The following is a 12270-nucleotide window of genomic DNA, read 5'->3' as shown; positions in this document are numbered from 1 at the left end:
ATGTGCTGAGTGTGAAGAAAAAGAAAGCTCTATCTCTGAGAAAGGGAGATTGTTCCAGGGAGGAGGAACTGTACATACTGTGAGCTTAGAAAGAGCTCAGCTTATTCAAGGAACCTAATGGAAGCAATGGCTAGACCTTAGTGATAGGCCATGGGAAGGAGTGTGGCTTGGCTCATTTAACATAGATTGGGAAACTGATGATTTTAATCAGGGAGTAGTGTGATGTGCTTCATGGTTTGAAAGGTTATTCTGGCTGCCCAGTAGAGAGTAGGTTGAAAGGGACGAGAGTGGAAGTGGCTGTGAGTGGAGGCAGTGAGGGCCGAAAGGTGATATGTTTGAGACATGCGTAGGAGATAGAAATGGCAGGGCTTGCTGATGCACTGGATGCGCCATAGTCCACTTTGCACTGGACCAACCACATCTTAGGCATCTTCAGTCCCCATTACAAGGACCTAGATGTGAAATCATAGGGCAATGGAACCATGTAATGGAAGAGTTTGGTTTAACTAGTTTGGTTAGAATTGTTTGTAATTTCATATTTTATTTCTTTGCAGGAATGTGTCCTTGGTCTGACTGACAGATGTCGCTTTTTCATCAATGACACTGAGGTAACAAGGCTTCTTCGGACACTGGATCTTTCTCAGTCTTAGCTCCAAGTAATATAGCTAACTCTCCCCTTTGCTCCCTGACCTTTTGTAGGTTGCTTCAAATATCACATCATTTGCAGTATATGATGAGTTTATATTGTTAGCGACCCATTGCCATACTTGCCAGTGTTTTTGCATGAGAGATGCTTCATTGAAAAGTAAGTTTTCAGTGTATGAAATAGAAAATAGTCCCTGCTCTAATATTATTTGTCCTTTGAAGTGTTGATGACTTAAGATTGTTGCATACTTTGGCTGTTATTTACTAATTTATTTATGTATTTTTATTTTTGACATCTTTATTGGAGTATAATTGCTTTACAATGGTGTGTTAGGTCTTTATTCCCGTCTTACCCCTAGTTTCTTCATGACCTTTTTTTTCCTTAAATTCCATATATATGTGTTAGGATATGGTATACTTTTTTCTCGTTCTGGCTTATTTCACTCTGTATGACAGACTCTGGGTCCATCCATCTCACTAAAAATAACTCAATTTCATTTCTTTTTATGGCTGAGTAATATTCCATTGTATGTATGTGCCACATCTTCTTTATCCATTCATCCGATGATGGACACTTAGGTTGCTTCCAACTCCTGGCTATTGTAAATAGAGCTGCAATGAACATTTTGGTACATGAATCTTTTTGAATTATGGTTTTCTCAAGGTATATGCCCAGTAGTTGGTTTGCTGGTTTATATGGTAGTTCTATTTGTAGTTAAGGAACCTCCATACTGTTCTCCACAGTGGCTGTATCAATTTACATTCCCACCAGCAGTGCAAGAGTGTTCCCTTTTCTCCACACCCTCTCCAGCATTTATTGTTTCTAGAGTTTTTGATGATGGCCAATCTGAACTGCTTCCCACTAGCTATCCACCGTACTTTTGGTAGTGTATATATGTCCAAGCCACTCTCTCACTTCGTCACAGCTTACCCTTCCCCCTCCACATATCATCAAGTCCATGCTCTAATAGGTCTCTGTTTTATTCCCATCCTACCCCTAGTCTCTTCATGACATTTCTTTTTTCTTAGATTCCATATATATGTGTTAGCATACGGTATTTGTTTTTCTCCTTCTGACTTACTTTACTCTGTATGACAGACTCCAGATCTTTCCACCTCACTACAAATAAGTCAGTTTCATTCACTTTTACGGCTGAGTAATATTCCATTGTATATATGTGCCACATCTTCTTTATCCATTCATCTGTTGATGGACACTTAGGTTGCTTCCATGTCCTGGCTGTTGTAAATAGAGCTGCAATGAACATTTTGGTACATTACTCTTTTTAAATTACGGTTTTCTCAAGGTATATGCCCAGGAGTGGGATTGCTGGGTCATATGGTAGTTCTATTTGTAGTTTTTTAAGGAACCTCTATACTGTTCTCCATAATGGCTGTATCAGTTTACATTCCCACCAACAGTGCAAGAGTGTTCCCTTTTCTCCACACCCTCTCCAGCATTTAATGTTTCTAGATTTTTTAATGATGGCCATTCTGCCCGTTGTGAGAGGATATCTCATTGTAGTTTTGATTTGCATTTCTCTTATGATTAATGATGTGGAGCATTCTTTCATGTGTTTGTTGTCAATCTGTGTATCTTCTTTGGATAAATGTCTATTTAGGTCTTCTGCCCATTTTTGGATTGGGTTGTTTTTTTTTTTTTTTGATATTAAGCTGCATGAGCTGCTTGTAAATTTTGGAGAAAAATCCTTTGTCAGTTGCTACATTTGCAACTATTTTCTCCCAGCCTGAGAGTTGTCTTTTGATCTTGTTTATGGTATCCTTTGCTGTGCAAAAGCTTTTAAATTTCATTAGGTCCCATTTGTTTATTTTTGTTTTTATTTCCATTTCTCTAGTTGTAAAGCAACTCTACTCCAATAAAGTTAAAAGAAAAATAAGTAAAGTGTGGTATTTTCCACCTTCATCCTCAACCCCCACTTTTTCCCAAATAACCAATGTTAATAACTTACAATATATCCTTCTCCAGGCTCATATAATTATAGGCATACACATATACACACATATATGCAGTCCATAATCCAATTTCATCAATTTTCCACATAATGTCCTTTATAATTAATCTTTCCTAGTTCAAGATCCAGCCCAGGTTCATACCTAGCACTTACTCCTTCAATACGGAACAGTTCTACTGCCTTTCTTTTAGTTTCTTGGTCTTGACATTTTAGAAGAGTTACTTATTACACACTTATTCTGTGCAGTGTCACTCCATTTGGGTTTGGCTGGCATTTCTTCACCATAAAATCCATAATGGGGCTCTCATCAGGTTTCAGCTGAAACTGCAAGATACCTGCCTGGGTCACACCTGCAGCTGCTTTTGGGCCTGCAGTTCCTCACAAAATTTCGAAGAAGAATGTCCATACTGCTTGCAGCTGCAGGTGCTGGATACAGCTGGAATGTGACTCCAGCCCAAGGCTAAACCAACACCCCCAAATACAGACACTTATTAATTGAGAAGCAAGCACTCAGTTTTAAAGAAGCAACAATTATGAAGTACAAAGGCTCCAAAACTATTTTGTTGATTACTTGTAAAATATGCAATAGAACAGTAACCAGTAAAATAATGGGAAAAGTAGAAGCTTCCTATTGGTGATGAGAAAGAGTTCCACCACTCCTCAGATTTAACCCTTGCAGGAAGACACAGGAGACTAAAGCTCTGAGTTCTGCAAGTCTGGTTGCAATGGCAAGAGCCCAGCCTGGTTTTCAAAACACCTACATCTGGACAGTCAGTACCCATTTGCTCCTCAAAGGATGTGAGCAAAACAGAGAAACACTTCTCTTAACTAAAAATGCTGCCTAGTCAGAAAGAATTCCAAAAGAATCCAAAATGGATTTCAGACATTTCTTGTCTCCTCTGTAAAGAATGGATTTTGAGAAATGCAACAATTATGAAGTACAAAGGCTCCAAAACTATTTTGTTGATTACTTGTAAAATATGCAATAGAACAGTAACCAGTAAAATAATGGGAAAAGTAGAAGCTTCCTATTGGTGATGAGAAAGAGTTCCACCACTCCTCAGATTTAACCCTTGCAGGAAGACACAGGAGACTAAAGCTCTGAGTTCTGCAAGTCTGGTTGCAATGGCAAGAGCCCAGCCTGGTTTTCAAAACACCTACATCTGGACAGTCAGTACCCATTTGCTCCTCAAAGAATGTGAGCAAAACAGAGAAACACTTCTCTTAACTAAAAATGCTGCCTAGTCAGAAAGAATTCCAAAAGAATCCAAAATGGATTTCAGACATTTCTTGTCTCCTCTGTAAAGAATGGATTTTGAGAAATGTCTAATGCTGTTTCTGAACTAAAGCTAGTCAGTAAAACGACTTGTTTGACTTGTATTTATTTTCTGAATACACGGAAAGCAAATCCAAGAACAAACTTTTCTTGGCATCCTTGACATTTGTGGGAAATAAAAGCCTCATTTGAATGAATAACTGAAACCTACCCACCTCAAGGGTTGGTTGTGAGATCAAAAAAAAAATGTGAAAGTGCTGGTCAATAGTAAATTCAAAAGCAGTTATTAACTGGTAGTCTTATTAGTTTTCCTTTTCTTATCAGTTTTCACTCTTTATTATCATTTTCTTTCAAAAGGAAATTGAGACCTTTATAAATGTGTCTACTCACCTGGAAGTATTTCTCCCGGGGGTCAGTAGCCTGATTGCTAATTCAAAAAACCAGTGAGTCCTTATTCCCCTACAAACATCTGCATAACTATACACTAGTGAAATCTGAAGATTATCCCTATTTGGGGTGTAAAAATATGCAGGATAGTCTTAATTATAGATGATCTAATAAGATAAAGAGTGCAAATATATTTTCAAGAAATTTGCATTTTTATTACTTGCTGTTGTTCCTGTAGTAACCTTTCACCCTAGGAGACAGTTTAATTTATTTTAGTGCAGATTTATTTCTGGGTTTAAAATTATTTCAAAATGTTCACTTTTACTTTAGCTATCTTACATATTTTCAGGAACAACACAGGTATGGGGTTTTTGTTGTTGTTTTGTTTCATTTTTAATAAGCTAGGGTTGTTTTCTACCTTTCTATTTAGCTCATTTAGATATGTTGAAAAAAATCGGGTTATGCATTTTTGGTGGGAGTATCAGTGAGGTGATGTGTCTTTCTCAGCATTAGGTCAAAAGGTCCATGATGCTGGTTTGTCCCAATATTCATGATGTTCATTTTGATTACTAGGGTAAGGTGATTCCGCCAGGTTTGTTCAATATAAAGTTTTTATTTTCCTTTGTAATTCATAAATACAAAAACTGCAAATATCTTGTTCTTCATCAAAATCACCTACTAATTTTAATATCAATTGATTTCTTAATTTTATTTTCTTTCCTTCTTTCTTCTTTCCTTCCTTCCTTCTTTCCCTCCTTCTTTCCGCCCTTCCTTCCTTCCTTCCTTTTTCTTTCTCTCTCTCTCTCTTTCTCACCTACACCTTTTCTTGGCACATTATGGTGAGAAAGACCTTTCTTTTCCTCCCCATTTATTTATCTGTTCACTGGTTTATTTATATCAGTAGGGCCTCATACGTACTTTTATTTTTCAATGGGATACAATATACTGTTTAGTCATAAACACTAACTATAACTATAATCTATGAATAGTTATTTTGACATTCAAATTGTTTTTTATTTTCTTTCCTTCTTTCTTCTTCCCTTCCTTCCTTCTTTCCCTCCTTCCTTCTATCCTTCCTTCCTTCCTTCCTTTTTCTTTCTCTCTCTCCCCCTCTTTCTTACCTACCCCTTTTCTTGGCATATTATGGTGAGAAAGGCCTTTCTTTTCCTCCCCATTTATTTATCTGTTCACTGGTTTATTTATATCAGTATGGCCTCATACGTACTTTTATTTTTCAATGGGATACAATATACTGTTTAGTCATAAACACTAACTATAACTATAATCTATGAATAGTTATTTTGACATTCAAATTGTTCCAGGTTTGTCTAGCCTGAGCCCCTTCATCATAACTCCTGTGTAATTTGGCATGACCCAGTCACTCCCTGAGCACTTGCTTCCCTAGCTGATTCAATCTGATATTCCAGGCTCCCCCTGTACTTTTCCTGTCCCAGCCCTGCAATCTGTCATTTCTCCAAGGGGTCTTAGTTCCTTTTAGTGGAAAACACATGTGTGCTTGTATATCTCTGTCTATTTCTATCTCTGTTAAAACATAGACAGGGACATTTATTTTTGTCAGTGTTAAAAACCATGTTTTAAACTGATACATGCACTTCCAGTCCAAAACTACAGGCTGTATGTAATGCATGCTTCTCACTTTCTGTATTTGTAGCTCCTTCTTCCCATTATTCACACTGTATTTATTCTTTTCTTCAAGTCTTCAATGCAAAAATTGATTTTGGAACTGCTAACCCGTGCCACAATGAAAAGCAAACCAGCAAACTAGAGTTAAATACTTATTTACAGTTCTTTTTTTTTATTTTAGAAAAAAAAGAGCGTGCACATCCTTGCGTGTTCCCAGTGTTGGGGGGAAAGCAACAACTATGTCATCATGAAGTATGATGTTAACATTAGGATTTTTATAGATGCCTTTATCAGTCAAAATGCACTGTCCTCTTCATATATTGTTGGATTTGGATTACAAATATTTTGTGAAAAACTTACATCTATGTTAATGAGGGTTATTGGTTACTGATTTTTTGGGGGGGTAGGGTGGGTACGTCTCTGTCAGGTTTTGGTTTCAGGATTCTCCTGACCTCATAAAAACAAGATGGGAGTTGTCTCTTCATCTGTTTTTTGAGAAGGTGTGGTAGGGTTGGTATTGTTTATTGAATAAACTTTTGATAGATTTCACCAGCTAATTATTTCTTTCTGGAGTTCTATTTGAGGAAAAGTTTATGATATCAAACTCAATGTCTTCAAAAGATATAGAGCTACTCTTATTTTTTATTTCATCTTATGCCAGTTTGGGTAAGTTTCGTTTTCCAAGAAATTTTTCTATTTCATTTAAGTTATTGGATATATTGTCATAAATTTGTTCATAATATTCTGTCATGATTCATGTAACATCCATAAGATCATTTATTGTAGATATTGGCAATTTTCTTAGTCAGTCTTGCTAGGGATTTATCAATATTTTTAATTCTTTTCAGAAAACCAAATTTTTGCCTTGTTAATTTAAGCTGTTGTGTATTTCTGTTTCATTTATATCTGTTCTTACCTTTATAATTACCTACCATCTATTTACTTTGGGTTTAATTTGCTCATCTTCTCCTAGATTCTTAAAGTAGAACCTTAGATTGATTGCAAACCTTTTTTCTTTTCTAATCTGAATATTTAAAACCACAAATTTCCCTCCAAGAACCTCCTTAGCTACATCCCACAAAATGTGATGTATCATTATGAGCATAAGTCAATGTATCTTCTAATCGTCCTTGTGATTTCTTCTTTTATCCATGGTTTATTTAGAACTGAGTAGTTAAATTTCTAAATATCTTAGAGTTACTGACTCCTAATTTAATAATTTTGTGATCAGAGAATGGACTCTGTAAGATGTCAATCCTTTTAAATTTATCGAACCTTTTTTTATTTTCAAGCATATGGTTGGCCTGTTAGGCTTCCAGGTACACTTGGAAAGAATGTGTTTCTGCCATTCTTATGTGTGGTGTTCTTTATTTTTATAATTATTATTTTTTCCCAAGTACAAGTAATTTTATTTTATTTTATTTTTTATTTTTAACATCTTTATACAATGGTGTGTTAGTTTCTGCTTTATACCAAAGTGAATCAGCTATACATATACTGTGTGGTATTCTTTAAATGTCAACTGGTTCAAGGTGGTTGATAATTCTGTCAGGTCTTTTATACCCTTACTGTCTTCTCTGGTTGTTCTATCACTTACTGAGAGATAGGTGTTAAAATCTCCAGCTATGATTATGGATTTGTCTGTTTTCACTGTAGTTCTGTCCGTTTTTGCTTCATGTTTTGGAAACCTTGTTATTAGGAGCATATACATTTATAATTCTTTAATTTTTATATATTCCCAAATAAACTGGCGATTTGTTGTTGTAAGTGTTCTTCTTTTCTTTGGTTATACTCCTTGTCATGAAGTCAATTTTTTACAGTATGAATTTGCTGGCTCAGTTTTCTTATGTGTACTGTTTGCACGGTACATATTTTTCCATTACATATTTGACATTCAACCCCTCTGAAACTTTACACAAAGATAATTATTTAATTTTGTTTTAAATTTTCTTAACACCTTTATTGGTGTAAAATTGCTTTACAATGCTGTGTTGGTTTCTGCTGTATAACAAAGTGAATCAGCTGTATGTATACATATATCCCCATATCCACTCCCTCTTGTATCTCCCTTGCACCCTCCCTATCCCACCCCTCTAGGTGGTCATAAAGCACCAAGCTGATCTCTCTGTGCTATGCAGCTGCTTCCCACTAGCTATCTGCTTTACATTTGGTAGTGTATATATGTCAATGCTACTCTCTCACTTTGTCCCAGCTTACTCTTCCCCCTATCTGTGTCCTCAAGTACATTCTCTGTGTCTGTGTCTTTATTCCTGTCCTGCCCCGAGGTTCATCAGAACCATTTTTTGGTTAGATTCCATATATATGTGTTAGCATTCGGTATTTGTTTATCTCTTTCTGACTTACTTCACTCTATATGACAGACTGTAGGTCCATCCACCTCACTACAGATAAGCCAATTTCGTTTCTTTTTATGAACGTAAGCATATCTTGATGTTAGTTAGACTTAAACTTCCCTAGCAGTTTAACCCCAGAGAAACATTTCAAATCTTATAACACCCTATATTGGGGGTGGAATGGAAGGAAGCAGATTAATTCTATGAGATTATTCCTGTACTAAATATAGTTTTTCTGTGGCATACAGTCATGAATTATTTATGCACCAGAGAAAGTACTCTTTAAGCAAGTTGATGGCCTTTGCTCTTCAGAAACCTTTGATGTTCAAATTGTATTTGGAAAAGCTCTTTCCCACTGAAGAACAGGACTGGTAACCTCTGGAACGGAATGCCTTTGAATTATAATAGGAATTACTTGGCATCTGGAAATGGGATCAAAGACAAGCAGTCCAAACCAGTCAATCAAAAGGGTAAGGTAGGGCTTCCCTGGTGGCGCAGTGGTTGCGCGTCCGCCTGCCGATGCAGGGTAACCGGGTTCGCGCCCCGGTCTGGGAGGATCCCACATGCCGCGGAGCGGCTGGGCCCGTGAGCCATGGCCGCTGGGCCTGCGCGTCCGGAGCCTGTGCTCCGCAACGGGAGAGGCCGCAGCAGTTACTTGGCATCTGGAAATGGGATCAAATACAAAAAAAAAAAAAAAATCAATCAAACGGATAAGGTAGAAAGTGTTTTTGTCACAAAAGGAGAAACACACTAGTCATGATTTGAATATGTTGCTTTCTGATTACTGCTAACTTGCAAACTGGCCCCATCCAATTCACTTTCACATGCCCTACTTGTTTGCATTTCATTGAGTGATTTTTGTGGTTAAAGGAGGTCAAAGAATGGAAATCTCTGTTTAAGAATCCATACAAATTATAAATACATGCTTGGAACGAGTGTGTAAAGTTCATACAAGGTGAACAAATAAATTAAAAAGAATAATCACCAGATTTAATGTTTTACTTAGTTGAAACCAGAATTTTCCTTACCGTTTGTTTATCTTTCTCTTCCCAATGAGATTTTTTCTATTGTCATCCAGTGAACAATTTACTTTTGACTTTCTTTGTTTTCCTTTCTTCATTCATTCATTCATTTATTCACTTTTACACTTTACGGAGGTTTAAAAGGCTTCATTATCCCAAACCCACATACTAGTATTAGAGTAATATTTACATAACAGTTAGTTATAAGAAATAGTTCAATCAGGAAGCTGCTGTTGCGTCCTTTGATATGTGCCCTTAATTTCTCATTGCGCACCCCTTCCCAGTGTTGCCTTATACTCTGTATATCTAATCAATTACAAACAATAGACTTCATTACATTTAAAAAATAATAATAATTAAACTCGGGGAAAGAGTAAGTCATTGATTCAGTAGAAAGGTAAAAATTATTATTTATTTTTTCGGTAACAATTTCACTTCCATTATATAAACTCTCTAAGGGTAAAAATTATTATTTATTTTTTCTGTAACAATTTCACTTCCATTATATAAACTCTCTAAGCAATTTCCAATTACTTTTTCTTCAGCTGAATGCCAGGATGCCATTTCATCTAAAGAGAGGTATCATCACTTGGGAAATTCAGAGACTACTTATCCAGAAATGCACCTTGACTGAGAGATGTGCTTTTGTTTTCCTCCCCAACTAGCTTTAAATTCTTAAATTGCTTTTTGCTGTTTATGATAGAAAGATGTTCAATAAAGTACACACAGTGACAGCTGAAATACATTCATTTAATAAACCTTTAAACTCTCACAATCCGTGACTGTTGCTATTTGCCAGTTTCGGCAATCTAGGCAATATCAGTCCCTACTTTTCGACTTCAATTTTTTTTTCTTTTCTTTTTGACTGCTAAGGATGAGGAGGAAAGCTTCTCCCACCGTGACACTCACTTTGTTTTGTAGCCTCTTAGTCAAGGCGTGGGGAGTTGTGGAGGCAGAACCTGATGTACAGTCATGGTAATGCTACAGGAAAAAACTACACTAAATAACAGCAAACTAAACACCACACCAAAGGAGATGTACCCATTTGGGATACAGTGCAGTCCTTGACAATGATGAGGATTTATCCCTGTCTCTGTCTTTCCCTCTCTGTATGTCTGTCTCTGTCTCTCTGTCATTCCCTATCTCCGTCTCTATTGTCTCTGTCTGCATCCCTGTCTATCTCTATCTACCTCACTCTTTGTCTACCTCTGTCTGTGTCTCAGTCTGTCGATCTCTGTCACTCTCTGTCTCTGTCTTACTGTCCCTATCTTTCTGTTTCCCTCTGTCTCTGACAATCTGTGCCTCTCTGACTATGTCTGTCTGGGTCTCTATCTTTCTGTCTCTGTCACTGTATCACTCTGGTGTTTCTATATCTGTCTGTATCGGTATCTCTCTGTGTCCATGTATCTCTTTCTCCATCTGTCTGTCTCTGTCTTTCCCTTTCTGTCTCGGTCTGTCTCTGTCAGTCTGTCTCTGTCTCTGTCTCTCTGTCTCTCTTCTCTCCCTCCCTGCCTCTCTCTCTGTCTCTGGCTTTGTCTATCACTATCTCTATGTCTACATTTCAATGTGACTCTCTTTCTCTGTTCATCTTTCTCTGTCTCTGCATTTGTCACGAAGTCTGTCTGTCTCTGTCTTCCCATCTGTATCTATCACCCTGTCTCTGTCTGTAACCGTCGCTCTGTGTCTTAGTTTGTACATGTGTCTGTCTGTCCCTGTCTGGGTCTTTCTCTGTCTCCCTGTCTCTGTCTCTATCTATTTCTATCTGTCTGTGTCTGCCCCTTTCTGTGTATCCCTTTCTACCTGTCTCTTCTTGGGGAGGAGGTGTAGTATCTGGCTTTGTCCATCTGTTGGGCTTTCTCAGCCTGCCCAACCAGCTGTCTCTGTTTTTCTGTCAGGCTGTTCTGTCTCTGGCTGTTTCTGCCTCTGGCTCTGGTACATCTTTTGATAGTCTGTCTCTGTCTCTGCCTGTATTAAGGAGACAGGGATGAAAGGTTATTACAATTCAGTACACAAACCGTCTTCTCTTAGGTTCCCTACCAGTGGTGTCCCGGAGACAGATGCTGTAAAAAGATGAAGGTTAGCATTCATGTTCAAAGACATAAGAGACCTAAATAAACAATGGCCTATGAAAGAGAAAGCAGTGTCCCAGGGATGTAGGTGGGATGGACACAGACAGCACAGAAGTGTAACGTATGCTACTGTGGAAAGGGTCTATATATAAACAGCACAAAGATGACATTTGAATTTTAATGAAAGATCCATCATGTGCTAGAAAAAGAAAACCATCTTCTTTAAGAGGAAAAGAAAAACAAGAGGGAGTGTCTAGGCGCAGTGTGTACAGGAAGGTGCTTGCCAAGTCCCAACCACAGAATTTGGACATGAAGCTGCCTGATGAGAGATAAAATAGCAAAATGCACCTATTTTATAAGTACACAACACAAACCATGGGATTAAACATAAAATTTTGAATTGGGGTCAGTAAGAAACACATTGAAATAAATGGATTGAAACAAGATCCAAGGTTCCAATGTCATCACCTGTTTAGCTAGTAACATGACTCCTAAGACATTCATATCTCATGAGCCCACATAAGGTTCCGCCCTTTCCTTGTCCACTCAGCTACCTGGGCCTTGATGCCCTTCCCTTTATTCAGGATAAATCTCTTGAAAGGGGTGTATCACCTGCCCCATGTTCCAAGGTTTACTTGCTTCGCTCCCATTACAATCTAAATGTCATAGAGTCTCAAATTCACAGACCTCTTCTTTGAATCCAGAACTATAGGCAACGGTCTGCCCCACAAAGTGGAAATCTCAAAGGTGCTGCAATATACAAAGGAACAAATGCGAACTTATGGTCCAGGCAACCAATTTTAATCTAACTGTAGCTTCCTTCCTCATTTGAATCAATAAATAGAAAGATATTGATGGTGGTAAGGAGATAACAACCAAGACGTTGGCTGAAAGTTATAC

General features: G+C 37.5%; 1 pseudogene; it reads left to right on the top strand.

Annotated features, from left to right (window-relative positions):
- Nucleotides 1-2130: 2130 nt before the first annotated feature.
- On the top strand, nucleotides 2131-4016 carry LOC112062684 (UPF0711 protein C18orf21 homolog; annotated as a pseudogene).
- Nucleotides 4017-12270: the final 8254 nt, after the last annotated feature.

This window comes from Physeter macrocephalus, chromosome 21, assembly GCF_002837175.3.
Source record: "Physeter macrocephalus isolate SW-GA chromosome 21, ASM283717v5, whole genome shotgun sequence".
NCBI classification, from domain to species: domain Eukaryota; kingdom Metazoa; phylum Chordata; class Mammalia; order Artiodactyla; family Physeteridae; genus Physeter; species Physeter macrocephalus.
Note: the sequence above shows the minus strand (reverse complement) of the source record. Positions and strands in the feature narration are given on the sequence as shown.